The sequence below is a fragment of the Cicer arietinum genome, chromosome 7, assembly GCF_000331145.2.
Source record: "Cicer arietinum cultivar CDC Frontier isolate Library 1 chromosome 7, Cicar.CDCFrontier_v2.0, whole genome shotgun sequence".
NCBI classification, from domain to species: domain Eukaryota; kingdom Viridiplantae; phylum Streptophyta; class Magnoliopsida; order Fabales; family Fabaceae; genus Cicer; species Cicer arietinum.
In genome coordinates this window covers 25,751,364-25,767,194 of record NC_021166.2, presented here as the reverse complement: position 1 = coordinate 25,767,194, position 15,831 = coordinate 25,751,364, and the positions used below count along the sequence as shown (strand labels likewise).

The 15,831-nt window shown below is 31.3% G+C and overlaps 1 long non-coding RNA gene across 2 annotated transcripts; it reads left to right on the top strand.

The window, feature by feature from the left end:
• Positions 1–263: 263 nt before the first annotated feature.
• On the top strand, positions 264–4,865 carry LOC101490012 (uncharacterized). 2 transcript variants are annotated; one of them, XR_003474146.2, is made up of 5 exons: positions 264–1,782; positions 1,875–2,012; positions 2,174–2,370; positions 2,451–2,588; positions 3,661–4,865. It is a non-coding gene; the product is annotated as an uncharacterized lncRNA (long non-coding RNA). The 2 variants fall into 2 exon arrangements; XR_003474145.2 differs by having other exon boundaries at positions 267–2,012.
• The last annotated feature ends 10,966 nt before the right edge of the window (positions 4,866–15,831 follow it).

Below are 15,831 nucleotides of genomic sequence, written 5' to 3'. Positions count from 1 at the left end.
ATCTTCTTCAAATCTTGACCATATGATCTTTTAAACTTGGTCAAAGATTTTTTTCAATTTTAAATAGGAATCAAATGTAATTTTAAATTGTCTTCAAAAACATGAACCTTCTGTAACACTTTGTGAAGTCAAATATATTGATCTTGTAAAATAATTTTGTTAAAATCAAAACTGTAAGAATAAAACCAACTTGGTTCCAACAAATACTTCTTCAAAACCCTTTAGAAGTCAAGTAAACCCTAGGTTGTTGGAATCGGATACCAATGCATTTAGATCAATGCTTGACAGCTTCAATCTGCATAAGTCCAAAGGAAAGAAACCTTAGATGAAAATCCTTCTATTGTACTTTTCAAACCCCTTAAGGTATGCTCATTATAACTCTCTTCGATGTGGCTGCTATAATGGGTCTTAAACCAACAGGTTGAGTTTTAACCTTAAACTTAGTTTGAACCAGTCTTGTCATCCTTGAGTTATATTCAATTCATCCAAAACAATAATGCAAACTCAAGAGATGTCTCTAACAAGGAGCACATTGCATTTCCTTTATTTTGGCAACACCACTGTGCCTTTTTTTGCTCAAAATCAATTTCCATAGGAAAAACCTTACTTCCTTTGGCTAGACTTCTTCATAAGGGTAAAATCATCAGTTTGAGAAACCTTCTTTTAGCTCAACTCTTCTAATATCTTGGTGACTTATATGAAATTCTCTCAAAAAAATGAAGATTTAATTTCAAATGTAGATGACCCCTTTTGGCTTTTGCAATTATGGTTGAATGTTGTTTATCCTCTGAGTTTTCATAATTTAAGTGTTTCTCTACTTATTTTTACACCGTATGGACAATAACTTGTTCTTCTCACTAAAATTATTCCTCATATTGAGTATTTCTTATTTCAGTAATTGTTTCAAATGTTTTTTTTTTTTACTTTAGACAAACATCATTGTTGTCTTGCCCCCATTGTTGATCGAATTATGTGACTTGTTTGGTTCACCCAAAGTCTCCCTTATGAAACTAATAGTGAAACCATAGAGATATGGAGTGACTTTTTAAATGGTTGATTGTTCCCTTTAGGTCTAACTTGTTTCAAGGCAATTTGGTTTCGGCTGAAGGCTACCCACTTCTATTCTCTTAACCACCAAAGATATTCTTTTGTCTGGCCAGTTGTCTTGGTCTTCCTTCGAGCTCAGTGAGAAAAATAGAAAAAATTTGAAGCTAGAGTATTGCCTCATACATCTTGTCAAGTGTTTTTACACTACAATTAGCTTTCACATATGGTGGAAATGGTATTTCAACAACATTTTGAAGGAATTTGATGATTGCTTCAAAAGTTAACTTGTTGATACTTCTTCTTTGCAAATAGGGAATCCTAACACCAAGAGACCAACTATGTATCTCGAGGAAAATATCAAATTCGAGAAATATTTTAAGAATGCTTACAAAATTAAAGAACTTGGTAGAATTTTGAAGTATGCTCCTGAAGTTTTACTTGAGAAGATTAAGGCTAGGAAAGAAAACTCAAATTTGATGCAGAAATTTAAAACTAAATCTTCGAACATTGTGAATTCAAATTCTTTTGTCCTAAATTCTCTACTTTACCGAATGCTCCATTTGGAGTAGCAAAACCCCTTCTTGACCCAAAAGGGTTTATGCCCCTTTAAGTTGGATATTCTTTATAAAAAATCTAAGTCACAAAAAGTTATAGATAGTTCATGCCACCTTTGGATTTTCTCATTTAATCTTGGTATTGACTTTCGTGCAAGCAAACTATTCCTTGAACCAAAAGGTAGTCTTTCTTACCTTTGTGCAATATGTATTCTATATTTATCTAACTTTGGTTAACTTTCAACAAATGATGTACCAACCAATGTTTCGAAGAAGGATTTCAAGAAGAAAAGTTCACGGGATCTGTTTCCAATGATATAATCCTTAGAGGAAGATGAGGCTCCAAAGAAAAAGAAGATCAACGTTAAATCTAAGATAGTCCCGTCATCAACCCACTCTTCGGCCCCTGAGGTAATTTCTTATTTACCATTTTGAATTCGTTTAGTTTGGATTTTACATATATTTTACATATCGTTTCTAAGGAATCTACTAAAGATGTATGCATTTCCGTTAACATTTCCAATAACTTTATGTATGTTTTTTGATTACTATCGATTTCTCTTTGTTAACAGGATGAAGTTCTTGAGAGTCCTTGGAAAAGGAAATCTCGAAGCCAAATGGATCAAGAGTCTTCTAAACGCAACAAAAGGCTTGTGAATGTTGATGTAGTGGACTGTGTCATAGATGATGATAGCATGCCCATTGGCACTATAATTTCGAAGCTTGAATCAGAAGGAACCTGAAGGTGCAACCAGTTGATCTTACTAAGGTACCCTTTTACACTTCTTCAATTGTTTTGGTTACTTGCACCTTCTTCTATCTAACTAAACCTCTTTGAATCTTCTATAGAGATTGAACCATCCATTCATCCTGCTAAAACACCAAAGTCACCTCAACATGTTTCTAAAAATGAAGAACAAGGCCAAGGGAATGGTAATCTTGATACTTTGAGTACCTCACCCAGAGTGGCCTTCTTTAGAAGAAAAGGTGAAATTTCTTGCTAATTGTCCTTCGAAGAAATCAAAAAAATGAGAAGAGTTAAATGAAGAAGGTATAGAGTGTAGAATAAAAAAAAAAAACACAAGAAAAGGGGAGTTTGAATTGTATTTTCTAATTAAAAACATATTCGCGTGGCTATACAAAAGTAAAGAACGTAGTCCAGGTGCAAGAAAACAGAGCAGAGAGACACAACGATGTATCCTAGTTCTCCACCAACACAGTAGCTACGTCCAAACCCTTCCACTGAAGAATTTAATCAACTAGTTCACCACAAAATCAGACTTAAACTTTAACACCTACTTGTCACACTGGTCGTGTTCAATCTTCTCAACTTTTTAGCTTAGTATAATGAAGTAGTTGAGGGAGTCAACCACTACTGGGCTAGGTCATAAACAAAAGGGTTTTTGAGTTTTTCTAAATTAACTCTCGCATAAAGTGTTTATAGATTTGTTACTTCAAATTTTCTTAGCACTAGCGTGAAACAAAGTGATATTGAGCAAGAGTACATATGTGCTTGTTACTTGTGTATTTCTTGCTTTTCTTTAAGTGATGCACATCCTTTTATGGAGAACAATTAGGGTTTTTTACCGTTGTCCTGATTTCAAGAAATCAACATAATTCATAAAGTTTTATATCATATCTTTGTAGAATTGATTTTCCATATAAACTTTACAAAAAATGATCTTGTAATAATTCAACGTATCTTGTTTAAAAGAGTTGGGAAACATAAGATACGATGGTTGAAGCATGACGTATGATCTACAAATTAGCAGATTTAGGATGTTCATCAAAGGATGTGTCATTTCTTTGTCTTCTTCGAAGATTTGACTTTTTTTAGAATGTTAAATTTTTTAGAGGATACGTAATAATTTAGAGTGAGACGATCAAACGCTAGATGTGATTACCAAAGATAGAGGCAGTTACTTAAAGCTGCAATCAAAAGAACCGGGGGGGTTGATTGTGTTTGACTAAGTTGATAACTTTTTTATTATTTGATTAAATTGATGCAAACTTGATGATTTACTTGGAGCAGAAGCAATAACAAAACTAATGAATGCAGGGCTAAAGTGACACAAGTAATTTATCATGTTTTACCACTAAAGTGACACAATAGTTGAGGAATTGTGGAACTAAAGATGTCCATATCAACAAAATCAAAGTATTTGTTAATGTCATACAAGGAAGATATGGATTTATGTGGGGAGACAAATACTGGAGACAGTTGAGATGTTTTCTCAAAATGAATTTGGTAGAAAAGATGACTTTGAAGAATTGGATTCTAAAATGAGTGTGGTGTTGGGATACCAAAAGCATGAACATTTTCAAGTGGGTGGATTTAGATTTATTGGTGGAGAAGGGAAGAACGTTGTTCTAGAAAGAAAAACATTCTTGAGGAATGTTGACTCCAAAATTCTGAGTATTTGGGTTTAAAGATGTTTTCCTATCAGAGCATTTCCTTTTGATGGGACCAAGAGAGAAAGGAGATTGATCTTGAGGGATATGTTGAGTTGGGGGAAGCGATGAATCTTTTTCATGTGGGAGATGTTTTTGGAAGATAATTTTGAAATTTTGATAATGGATTTTTCATTTCTTAGAGGGACATTGAAGTATTTGAAAATTTTAGTGACAATCATACTATAGGGAACAATATTGCTTTTGTAATCATGAGTGGTGAAGGCTATCATTATCTGAATGATGACGTAGAGAAGGTTGAGTCTTTTGCAATGGAGGAGGTGATAGATGATCAAGAAATCATTATTAGAAACATACTCATGACTACCACAATATGGAAAACCAAATGTTGACTGATATTGTTGAAAATTTTGGGAAAGGGTTTGAAATATGCACACACAAAATTTGTTGATTTAGGAATGAAGAGCTCATTGAAAACTACATCTTTGTTGATATTTAGAGCAGAATGCCAATCTTTTCCAAATATGGTTGGCCCTTATGTGGGTAGATGTAGAATTTCAGCCAAACTTGCAGAAGTCAGACGAATTTCAACCCCTTTTTGAGTGGTGATTTAGAAGAAGGGGCAGGGTGTGTGAGTGGAGGTGGGGAACCAGATTCATCATCTGAGATGGTGTAGATGGTTGTGTCCACACTTTTTGATTGTTTAAACTTTTTGATTGTGTCCACACTTTTTGATTGTTTGGAGGTACCAACTCCAGCTATGATAAATATGTTGTAAAAATGTTTAACGTAAAGTTACAATTCTCATGTGTCTTAGTGTACTTAATTATAAATTTCAAATTTTTATTACGATATCATTAGTAATATGTTTGTTATGATGTTTTTTATTTAAAGTCTTGACTTTTTGAGTATTTTAACTTTAAAATTTTGACTTTTATGAACAATATATGTCTTGAGGAAATTGGTGAAAATTTTACATTTTTAATTGTGACAATATGAGAAGTTGATAATTGAAATGCATTAATGTATAGTTTGATTTTTATTCTTAAAAGAGTACTCATGGGAAAAAAATGTATAGTGACAAGAATAAAATTTCGATTTTTAAGTGTTCTTGATGATATAAGTTTATATTTTATCAACAACATGTAGCCAAATAGTCAAACCGAATTTTATAGATCATTAAAATGAAAGTGGTAATTTTGAGATATTTATTCAGGTGCGTATGCATTCCATATTTGAGATGTTGAAGTTATTGAGTCCTAACTATGAACATCTATGAGAATATAGATTTGATCTCATATGTGATTAAAATTTAATCTTGAATACTTTATCTTTGTAGTTGTCTGAGTGGTTGGTGATTTTGTTTTAAACATTTTTCTCTTTGTGGTGTCTAAATGGCTAGTGATTTGTGTTTTGTACTTTTTATCTTTTAATATTGACAATGAATCTCATTTTTAAGTTCAAACCTTTTTGAGATTCATCTTTCCTATATGTCTAACACTATTATCCATTTTGGGCATATCACTTAGCTATTGATTAACCATTTTCTATCGAACAACAAAGTTCAAACCTGCTACTGCAATTGGAACTAACTCATATTCAAGGATCATTGTTCTCTTTGCTTACTTTAACCCTTGAAACGGTAACATATAGCTGCTGACTACGACTAAAGACTTATCTTGAAAGAAAGTGTTTGCCTTTACGAACCAAGGGCATGAACTATCAATTAAACAATGTATCACATCAAATCACAATTAACAAAAATAATCAAAGTAAAACACCAATACAATCCACAACATTAAGGTAAGTCAACACACATATCAAGTTAAGTTATGCATGCTTTTATACTCTAGACTCATTCTTTTTTTTTTTTTTTTTATCATTCTACTCTAAAGTACTTGGTTAGGAATCTTGATACTATGTCACCACTTGGATGGGCAGACACATCAAATTTGGTCTTGCCCTTACGAACCTTCAAAATTGTCATGGCCTGCAGACACGTCAAACTAGTCTTGTTCTTAAGGACACGTCAAAATTTCTTTCTCCATATAGACACATCAAAATAGCATTGTCCTTACAAACATGTCAAAAAACGTTGTCCTCGTAGACCCCTTCTCAACTTGAGACACTTACACCACTCGTTTAATAATACTTCCCTTAAATCACTAGGCTTGTCATACCCTTTCCATGTGATGACAAAACACTCAACTGATTCTTATACTCTAACATCATATTTTCCTCCCCTTGTTAGCCTATGATACTCCATTAAAAGCACCATCATTGAAACAGGTTGGATTCATCCCATTTCAATTAACCACAATATGTATTTCATAACATTCATCAAGAGCAGTAACTTCATAAGTCATCATTACACATTTCCATATTAAATTCAAAATTCATCATCGTAATACATTAGATTCAACAACACAAGGTATTCACTCACATAAAGCAATACTAGATCATTCACACAACATTTCGATTGTAATGCAAGTATTCAAAATTCATCATATTTTGCATCATATAACAACAACAAGGATATAAACAAAGAGTGCAAATTATGCAAATACACAATTCTAAAATAATTCGGCTACCGCACAATCTTCAAAATCAAACAGTATCCTATATAAATTACTAGTTCATATTTTAAGCTCACCAAATTCCAAGTATTCTCATTTGTCAATTATTACTCAGAGATTTCAGTCGTACATAGCGAGTCATAGATGAATTGTGGGAAATACGATTTTCTCATTTATCTCACTTATTTTACACTCATGAATTTGAACTCACTATGATCTCATACCTTATTTTGACGCTTTTGAAAGTACAATAATCAACTTAAATTTTCAGCAGTAACGAAAGATCGACATCGCACAAACAACCAGTTTAAATATTTCATAAAAAATTTAGGAATAAAAATAAAGTCAAAACGATCAAAATATATCAGAAAAAGCCTCGCCGATGTGCTAGAGCGTTGACAATATTTGACGTCAACTTCGCCGTAATATGTGAATGAGTAGTGTTTCTTGAAGGTTTCAACGAGAGGAATCCAAAAACGATGTCCACGTTTTCAAATGACGATCGTAGTCGCCGGAAATAACAAAAAATATCTCGGTTGAAGAAAGAAACATGATTGTTTCTGATGAAACCGAGTCACGACCAAAGAAACTAATGCCAAAAATGGATTATATGGCCGATTTTGAGTAGATAGGAGGATGGATTCAATTCAAAAGACATGGAATTTGTGAAAATGAATTTAAGAGAAGAATGATTTGTTTTTGCTAGTTGCGCGTTTACATAACGAAGAATAAGTTGACTGGTTTTCTTATAAACATAGGGCGCAACCCAAGTAAAACGTTTTAGTTATTTTTTTTTCCATTTTAAAAACTATACAACCAACCCTAGTTAAAAAAAAAGAAAGAAAACTATACAACCACACATACTCCTTTCTAACACTTCTATATAATTAAAATAAACTCCAAAATATTAAGAATACATCAAAATAATTATTTATAAAATAAATATAATTAATTAAAATAAAAAATAGTTTGAAGTAATTAAAATATATTTATATGTACACTTATCATTAATAAAATGCACAAAAAAATATCACAACAATTATCAGCGTACAACGGATATTTGTGGTGCAATTTTGATCAATTTTGAGGCAAAAGCTCATCTGATCCAAAGAAAAAAATAACATGCAGTTTGGTTGACAAATTTTATAAAAAATATGATTCGTGCTGATTCAATTTCAAATGGTTTAGTTTTGATTGTTTTTTGAATATTCAAATTACAACTTTAAAAAAAATTAATATTATAAAAGTATTGTATAATACTAAGTTTGATGCAAAATATAATATATAATATACTTAAATTTAACATTACGGAATAATAATGATCTATTATATTTTAAATATCATAAATAATAAAAAAATGTTAAAATTAAACTATTAAGTATTATTTAGAAAAATAAAATAAAAAAACTAATAAATAATATATAAATGCAATATATCAAACTACTAAACATTAAAATTTATGATTATGGATTGATTTGGTTTTATTTTGAAAAAACAATATGGACTGATCTGATCAAAACTGTTTTTACAAAATGACATCAGAAAATATTTGATTTTGTATACTATTTTGTTTTTTTTTTTTTATCAGTTTGAGATTTTTTTTTATTAGTTTAGATTTGAAGACCCCTAACCACACACACATCTTATTCTCCAAAATACTATTAATTTTGGAAAAATAGATTCCAATAATATTAATAGATACCATATTAAACACAAATATTAAGAAAATTAATCATAGTATTATTAAAATATATATTAAGAGGAAATTTGAGGTGTTACATAATTCCACTAGATGCAACGAGAACAAGATGACCTATTAAGCGTATTGATGCTGAGAGTGTGTTCCAAATGAATGTTTTCCTCTCGTCTGTTAACATAAGTCTCCATAGCACAACTTTAAGATTTTTTATAAATATGAAATTTTTTGCAGAGATCTTCAATTAAATTTTTCTATACCAATACTTTCATTTTAATTTATTTATTTTTTAAATGATTGTATAGATATCTCCATTACTATTCATAATTTAGATGTTTTCCTAAAATTTAATTTAAATTATCAGGGTATTCAATTAAATTTATTTTTTAAAAACATCAACAAGATTGAGCACTTGCATTATCTATTCAGCAAAATCTTCCATTTCCATCTTCTATTCAAATAAAATATTAACAAATAACTTCAAAGTCAAAATAAAATTATTCACTTAATTAGTAATTTGAATTGAAATTTCACCATCCAAAATTGTCTTCTTTATCATCATGCATTCAAACAAAATTGTGATTAATTAATTCAATTTCATCAAAAAAAAATATTAAAACAATCAAATTGTGACAAAAAGACAAATCCAAAATAATGTATATATTACTATACTAAAACTATAGAATAAAATAGCAGCTATAGATACAAGGGAAACCAAACACTAAAACCGGATCTTGACAGGTTGTCCTACACTACTCTATAAATGCAGCCTGGAGAATAAGCAAAAATGAGATTAGGTGGAATAATAATTCATATATTTTATAGCACATTAATAAATGTGTCAATGTCACCCATTTTGCCAAAGAATGTGTGTACTACATAGCAACCGTGGTCCTTATCTTCACTTTGCCCTCACTTTCGAGTAACAGCTCACCGACACAAACCCAATGACACTAAACTCCAAAATCTACACCCATTGAATTATTTTCTATAATGAAGTGCTAAATTATTATGAACAAACGTTCAAAATCAAATTATTAGTTTTCTTATCGGGTAAAATATGGTGTTTATTTTTTTGTTTGGTTAATCAGTTGAGGAGATGACATATAAACTAATTTGCATTTATGATAATTGAATGAGGTCAAAAAATGTAATGAGATTTAATATATACAAATTTAAATGTGATATTAAATAATTTATAATGTATATATATAAACACATATTTTAATAGAATGTATAGTTATTTATTAATTAGAAGGAGGGGCCTCGAATCCTTGATCGCTTTTGTGTATTTGTGTAGAACGTTGAATTATTACTTAAGGTTGAATGAAAAATTATAGAAAATAATACAAATATGTAAAGAGTTGTTCGATTAATTGCTTATTAAAAATACTCTTTACAATAGATATATATAGATTTAGAATAATTAATTAGGAAAACTAAATGAGTATATTTTGCACTTTCTAAACCTACACTAACATACATACATATCACGTGAGATTGTAACACCCTATTTTTCATCAAAACCAACTTATAACATGTGAGAACTTAGGACGCTGTTGGACTTATATAAAATTGTAGAACAAGCGAAATTTGGAGTTCAAAAGATCCCCTAGTGAACTTTAATTGATGAACAAATAAGCAAAAATGTGAACAAGTCAGTCAAAATAAAGTGAAAACCACATGTCAAGCTACGTGTCAGTCGAAATTTCATCCTTGCTTAGCAAAATCTTTTTGTCTTGCGTGTTGAGGTTAGAATTATTCTAACCCAATTTTGTTGTTATTTTTTGTACTCCTATCAAAATGTAAATCATTTCAATATAGACGAGGGTATCGTTAAAACTTTGGGAAGGGGTGAAATCGTTCAAACTTAACTTATAAATAAGTTTAGGTTACGTTTTAGTAAACATGAGAGTTAGTTTGATAGTGTAGTTGTTTCAGTGGTGTAAAATGTGATGTCAGGACATATATGCTGTGTTGATTTTTTGAATGCTGGTATTTGTGCACATCTCAACGTAAAAGAGGGGTTATTAGGTTCTTGTGTGGTAGAGTACTTTCTCTTATGAGAGTTATTAGGTTCTTGTGTGCACATCTCAAAATTCGTGTGGTATTTTCCTATAATACCAAGATTTAGGCGCATGTATCGCAGTGAAGAAGATTCAAAACACTTGACATGACATGCAGATGAAAGAATTAGAGATGGAAAGTTTTGACACCCTGCAAATTCTATGATAGAATGAATCCACATGGTCTTCAAAGACTCTCACACAACATGTGGTCTGTAATTTTGTTGATTTATAACCTACCTCCATGGTTATGTATGAAGCGTAAGTTTACGATGTTGTCTCTGTTAATTTCTGGACCCAAACAACCAGGGAATGATATCGATGTATACTTGACTCTTTTAATTGAATATTTAAAACATATGTGGGAGACATGTGTGGAAGTTTATGATGGGTATAAGAAAGAATGTTTTAATTTGAGGGCTATGTTGTTCGGCACAATTAATGATTTTCCAACATATGGTAATTTATCAGGATATAACATTAAAGGTCAGTGTGCATGTCCTATATGTGAAGAGAGTACAAATTGGATGCGGTTGAAACATTGTAAGAAGAATGTATTTCTTGGACATCGTAGATTTTTACCTTATAGTCATCAGTATCGTGGGTGGAGAAATGCATTCAATGGAAAATCAGAGGAAGATAAAGCTCCTTTAGCACCGACTGGATATCAAATACTTGAAAAAGTACAAGGTTTGACCAATAAATTTGGCAAACCTTTTACGGGGGAGCTGGTCAAAACTGGGTGGAAGAAAAAGTCAATTTTCTTTGAATTGCCATATTGAAAGTAATTGTATATAAGACATTTCCTCGATGTGATGCATATTGAAAAAAATGTATTTGATAGTGTTATTGGTACGTTACTTAATGTTCTAGGAAAGTCTAAAGATGGCATCAATGCAAGATTGGACTTGGTTGATATGGGAATAAGAAATGAATTGGGTCCCGTAAAGAAAGAAATCACACATATCTCCCTCCAGCCGCTCATACTCTATCTAGAAAGGAAAAAATTGTTTTATGTAAATTTCTACACGAAGTTAAAGTTCCAGAAGGATACTCTTCAAACATTAAAAATTTAGTTTGTACGAAAGACCTCAAGTTAAAAGGTTTGAAGACTCATGATTGTCATATTCTAATGGAGCATTTGCTACCAATAGGTATACGTTCCATTTTATCTGAAAAATTTCGACGAGCCATAACTAGATTATGTTTCTTCTTCGGGGAAATTTGTAGTAAAGTGGTCGATCCTCAGAAATTACTGACATTGCAGAGGGAAATTGTTGTTACTTTGTGTGAGCTTGAAATGTATTTCCCACCCTCGTTTTTTGATATAATGGTTCACCTTACTGTTCATCTTGTTAAGGAGACACAAATTTGTGGGCCAGCTTATATGAGATGGATGTATCTGATAGAACGATATATGAAAATATTAAAAGGGTACGTAAAAAGTAGAAGTCGACCAGAAGGTTGTATTGCTGAACGGTACATTGTTGAAGAAGCTGCTGAATTTTGTATTGAATATCTGTCCAATGTTGAATCCATAGGGCTTCCCATGTCTCGTCCTTCGGGAAGACTATCAGGAGAAGGAATAATTTGAAAGAGACTACTGACTATATCAAGGACAACATGGGAGCAGGCACAACTGTGTTATGCACAATGATGATGCGGTTCAACCGTATGTTACAATACACATGGATCAGTTATCTAGTTTGAACATGAATAAGAATCAAAATTGGATAACTCGAGAGCACAATCGAAGTTTTATAACATGGTTAAATAATCACATAAAGTCAAAGTTTGAAATAGACCCCTGATCAATTTCACAGAGATTGAGGTGGCTAGCAAATGGTCCGAGTTTACATGTCTTTTCTTACACCAGTTATGTAATTAACGGCTACACATTTTATACCAAAGAACAAGATGATCAGACCACTATGCAAAATAGTGGAGTCACTCTCGTAGCTGAAGCGATGCATATCTCAAGTGCAAAAGACAAAAACCCAATATATGCAAATCTATCATATTTGGGGTTATCGAGTGCATATGGGAGTTAGACTACCCAATGTTTCGTGTTCCCATATTTGGTTGCAAGTGGGTCGATAATCATAATGGTGTTCGGATTGATGAGTCAGGGTTCTTGCTTGTCGATTTTAATAGGGTGGGATACAAAGATTAGCCTTTTATTTTAGCGTCGCAAGCTCAACAAGTGTTTTATGTCACTGATCCTGTTGATGATAAATGGTTCGTTGTCCTATCGATATATGAAATAAGTGATGATAAAAATAATGATGAAGATGTTGGTAATGATCTTTTATTTGCAACATCACAACAACCACATGAAATTGATTCAACTGATGATGGTTTATATCTTAGAGATGATCATGATGAGGGAATTTGGATTAATCCATCGTTTCGTATTGTAAATGGACAAACAAATGTGAATGTCACCAGGAAAAGAAGAAGGGCATCTTAATGTATATATATGTTTAATTGTTTTATATAAGCCATGCATGTAATCTGAATTATTGTGATAAATATGCATGTAATCTGAATTATTGTGATAAATATGAATATAATCTGAATTATTGTGATAAATATGAATATAATCTGAATTATTGTGATAAATATGAATATAATCTGAATTATTGTGATAAATATGAATATAATCTGAATTATTGTGATAAATATGAATATAATCTAATGTGAATTCCACCAGGAAAAGAAGAAGGGCATCTTAATGTGTTTAATTGTTTTATATAAGCCATGTAATCTGAACTGAGTTCATGTAATTTAATTGTTTGATCTGCCAGAATTGAGAATTTTAGTATGTAGCTTGAACTATATTTGCTTTTCTGCTTATACTTATTTTCTGCTTATATTTAGCTTGATCTTAGTGTTGTATACTAAGTTCATGTAATTTAAGTGTAATTTAGCTCGACCTGCCATAATTGGTTTTCAGCTTATATTGAACTTGAAAAAGCTTTGTTTGAGTACTGAGAATTTTTCTTGAACTTGAACAGATCATCCCAATATGAGTTGATCATGTAATTTAGCATTGATATATATATATATATATATATATAGGTATTTACCTAATTAGTTAGAAGAAAAAAATTCAAACTTGTAATTTTACAGCGCTTTTGTCAATAAGCGCTATAAAAGCCTTTAAAAAAATAAGGAGGTCACAAAGCTTTGTTTTATACTAAGTTAAATAGGTCTTTTAAAGAGCTTGTTGAAAAGCGTTGTAATAGGCTTTAAAAAAATAAAATAAGGAGGTCTTTTACAGCGCTTTTGTCAATAAGTGCTATAAAAGCCTTTAAAAAAATAAAGATGTCACAAAGCTTTGTTTTATACTAAGTTAAATAGATCTTTTAAAGAGCTTGTTAAATGAGCGATGTAATAGGCTTTTAAAAAGTAAAATAACGAGGTCTTTTATAGCGCTTTTGTCAATATGAGCTATAAAAGCTTTTAAAAAATTAGGAGGTCATAAAGCTTTATTTTATACTAAGTTAAGAGGTATTTTAAAGCGCTTGTTGAAAAAGCGTTGTAATAGGTTTTTAAAAAATAAGTTAAGAAGGTCTTTTACAGCGCTCTTTCAAATAGCGCTATAATAGGCTTTTAAAAAATAAGTTAAGGAAGTCTTTTACAGCGCTCTTTCAAAGAGCACTGTAATAGGGTTTTATATATAACAATAAATCGCTTTAGTTTCCTCTACATTTTGTAAACTTCACTACGCTTCAAAGTCCTCCTCCTCTTCATTGCCGTTCTCATTGCAACCCTACTGTCCCTACGAACCATATTGTCAACCATCTCCATCTTTGTTACTATCCCTACCAACCCTCATTCAAATACGTACTCTTTTCATTGAAATACGTAACTTTCATTACATATTTCTGCAAACCCTACTATGTCCTACGAATTGTTAGTATTTCTGCGCATTCTCGCGTTCCTTCTTAAACGAAGCTGTAACCCTACGAACCCTACGTATTTCTTCGCACTCTTCAGGTATTGTATTTATTAATTTTTGTTGTCACTAAAATGCATGTTGAACTTATACTACTACGTACTTAGACTACTGTATGTTGAACTTGTTGAAGTTATACTAAACTGCATGTTGAACTTGTTGTAGATAAATGGATACCAACAACGATTTAGATCGTCAAAATGAGGAAGTTGTCAACCCTAAGACTTATGAAAATGAAGTCAATCATGGTGCAACCATCATGCAAAATGTCATAAACGCAAGGCTTTGGATCATCAAAATGAGGAAGTTGTCAACACTAAGACCTATGAAAATGAAGTTAAACGTGGTGCAACCATTATGCAAAATGTCATAAAATCAAGAAGTCATGGCATAAAATTAGAGGTATACTATACTTTGTTTGCTGTTTATTTTTTATCTTTTTTGAAAGCATATACTTACTATATGGGTTTATTAGGTGGGATGGAATGAAAGTGGTAAGCCAATTGAGCCAAACAGTTCGATGTTGGTAAGTTATATTGGTGTTGTTATTCGTCAGAATATCCCAATTACAATTGATGATTGGAGAGATAAGACTTTGACGGATGCAAAAGATATATTGTGGAATGATATAAAAGTAACCTTTTTACTCCACTTTTTTGTTACTTATATGTTTTTCAATTGAAATACTTTACTCAAACTATATCTTTATTTGGTTTGCAGTCTGCTTTTGATGTTGATGAGGTGAGAAAAACTTACGTGCTTAGAGTTGCCGGAAAAATACATCGGGGATTTAGATCTCATTTGTCAAATTGTTACGTAAGAGATCGTGATGGAAATATGAATGTTGATGCTCCAAAAATATATAAACACTATATATCAAATGACGAATGGAGCGCATTTGTAGCTAAACATGCGGAGCGTTTGTGGTAACTGATTAATTTATTAGCATTTGTGATTTATTATTCATATTCATAGCGTATTTTAAATTTTTAAACGATTGTTATTTTTTTTATATAGAGTATAAGTACGCAAAATCGCGAGAGGGCCAAAAATCCAACGCATCCATACAAAAAATCTCGTATGGGATATGCACGATTAGAGCAAAAAATTGTAAGTAAACATCACTTTTATATAATGTGGTACATTATAAACTATAGTTTCTAACTAATATTTTGTTTATGATCTTAACGAATAGCTTTTGTTTATGTCTTAATGAAAAGCTACAAGAGACCCAATACGATCAACCATTGGGTCGTCATATTTTGTGGAAGGAGGCTCGTGTAAATAAAGATGGATTTATTGACAATGAAAATGTTCAAAAAGTGATACAAATTTGTGTAAGTATATTATCACTTTAATGTTTTTTAATATTGTATTCTAAAAATGATATTGAACTTATCTATTTAATCTTACGTGTATTTTAAGAGAATCTAGACAAAGTTCTGAAAATCAAGAGGACAACAAACAAGTTAGTTGCAGGGACATACTCAGTAAAGTATTTAATGTTCTTGAATATTCC